Source organism: Cornus florida, unplaced genomic scaffold (assembly GCF_030987335.1).
Source record: "Cornus florida cultivar Cherokee Brave unplaced genomic scaffold, ASM3098733v1 CherokeeBrave_3.0.0_Hap2_Chr08, whole genome shotgun sequence".
In the NCBI taxonomy this organism is placed as follows: domain Eukaryota; kingdom Viridiplantae; phylum Streptophyta; class Magnoliopsida; order Cornales; family Cornaceae; genus Cornus; species Cornus florida.
In genome coordinates this window covers 15,906,828-15,909,474 of record NW_026775578.1, presented here as the reverse complement: position 1 = coordinate 15,909,474, position 2,647 = coordinate 15,906,828, and the positions used below count along the sequence as shown (strand labels likewise).

Genomic DNA, 2,647 nt, shown 5'->3' with positions numbered 1-2,647 from the left:
CTGTACAAAACCGAGTTGTTAGTCAATATGTTACAGTCCTCTAATGATTAAAAGGGCATATTTGATTTTAAACAAAAATAGCTTGAGTTGTTGAATTCATGCTTTCTGATTTTCTTTTTTAAATATAGAACTCTAGATGCTTATCATGCCATATTTTCTCTTTATGATGTTCTAATGTCAAACCCTCAAATATTGACAACATTTCTAATTTTTCAAAAGATGTGATTTATTGAATATTGATGTTACTGTTTTTGGCTTTTTGCCTTATGGCGGTATTTTAAATTGGTTAGTGCCAGATTGGTGCAATTTATAACTAATTACCATTTCATGTTTGTGTCAAATATATATGTTTTGGATTCATATTTATAGTGGGGAAGAAGAACAAGGCACTTGCGATGAATGACAAGAAGAACAAGGCACTTGCGATCAAGGACAAATCTCAATCTTCTTGGTCGGCAAATTGCAGTGCACCTGCTAGGAATCTAAGTAAGAGTGATCCTGGTGTAGTTATTTTTGGATGCAAGCATCACACAATCGATGAATGTTATAACAGGCTGCTGTTTGGTTAGTTGGCTACCTTTTTCTGCATGCTTTTCTCTTTTTCTACTATATCTAGATTTTGATATATGCAGTTTAAGCTATTCAGACTCATTAAATGTTTTTCATATTTTTGAACAGGTATACCAGTTGCTCATTATTCATATGTAAAGAACGTCACTCCTGGTTTGCCATTATTCTTATTCAACTACTGTGATCGGAACCTTTATGGTATCTTTGAGGCTGTCAGCCCTGGACAAATGAATATCAATTGATATGGTTGGATGGAAGATGGTTCAAAGGACACACCATACCCTGCACAGCTATATGCATGTTACTATCACACTCTTTTTTTAACTTCTTTGAGGATTTGGGTATATAAAACTGTGAATCATATGCTTTCTTTGTGTCTAAGGTTCAGGTCCAAATCCAGATGCAGTGACAGCCCTTGTCTGAAGCTCAGTTTAAGCCAATAGTTGCTGAGAACAACTATGGGTATAATCTTTTTTATTTTGAGCTGGACCGAGCTCAAACCCGCAACTTGATCTCCTTGTTTTCATCCTCACCGGTTGCTGGAAATACCTCTCTTTCCCAGAATACATTAAGATGTCGAACCACAACTATTACAAGTCAAGCCGGTGATGACATTAGGACCTCCGTTTCAGAGGCGTATGTTGGTCGTTCAGATCTGTCTAACATGCAATGGGGCTCATGGGACTTTCCTGGTTTAGACGGTGAAAGCCAGAATTTGGAAGCACCAGTGGGTGCGGATGCAGCTGGAAAGTACGAGCAGGAGCTTGTACACCAAAAACCAAGTGCTGAACGTTCATATTCTTCAGTCGTTAGTAACACGAGTGCTTCCCTTCCTCAGAAGAAGTGGAGCTCTCTATTCAAAACTTCAACCACTTTTGATACCTTAAAAGAAAATGAAGAGGATAGTACTCTAGCTTCAGAGTTAACAGCTCCTCATTCTGATCACAACATGGAATGGGTGTCTCCATGTGATGCACCTTATCCAGACACAGAAAACCAGCTTTTGGAAGCTCATGCAGATGAGTCGGTTGTAGAGAAACATGATAATGAACTTATAGGCTTGAAATCAGATTGTAAATATTCGTACACTTCTTCTCCTCTGACAGAAGCAACTGGTTCTGTTCCATCGGCCACTTCATTTGAAACTCTACCCTCTGCTGGTACAAGACAGGAAGAAGAATATCCTAAGAGGGTGGAATCAGATTTGAATCTTCTACATTCAGATGAGTCCAATATGGGATGGGAATCATTAGCTACACTTCATTTGGATGGAGAAAGCCAGACTTCCGATACAGAGTCTGTTATAGATAAGGTAACTAAAGTTGTTCCACATCCTTAGCTCCTTTTTTTTTTTTTTTCTATCATTTAGAATCGGCTCTGTTTACCTTTTGCTTGAAATACTTGTGATCTATTATTGTAGTTGATTCAGCAAGGTGAAGCATTGAAGGCATCTCAACTGAAACAAATTCGGAAAATCAGCTCTCTGGAGCAGAAGCGCGTATGATCCCTCACTGTAATATTTTTTTGTTGTACTCTGCATTTTCCTACTATTGAATCCCACGATATTTCTCATTTTCTTCATATTTTTTTTTTTTTTAGTAATAGAAAATTGCAATGAAACTTTTGAAATGGTAGCAACTCAGGAGATTTTTGGTTTTTATCTATTTATTTTTTATTATCCATATTTTTTAGAAGATGAATATCTACCACCGGGTGGTGCTAGCCCTAATTGAGACCAAATGGGTGTTTAATTGCTTGGTTGGTTTTCTTAAGTGTTAATTAAAGGGCATGGTTTTACTTTTGTGGTAATTATATTATACTAACACGGCGAATTATGCTGCTTTGATTATATTTTCCGTTCCTTACTGTACATGTGTGGATGATGGGAATAATACTATCTGCATATATCCTGTAATAATTTGAAAGTAGGACAAAAAATCACCTAGTGTAGAGCAATTGTTATGGTGGGCTACTGACGGGAAATTCCATGGTCTGTGATTCGGATAAGAATCTGATTCACATGATCTCAATTGTTCAAACCAAAGGGTCTCTAGCTCAACGGTATGATCTCTCTCCT

The 2,647-nt window shown here is 37.3% G+C and overlaps 1 pseudogene; it reads left to right on the top strand.

The window, feature by feature from the left end:
• Positions 1–364: 364 nt before the first annotated feature.
• Positions 365–2,419, top strand: LOC132268437 (uncharacterized; annotated as a pseudogene).
• Positions 2,420–2,647: the final 228 nt, after the last annotated feature.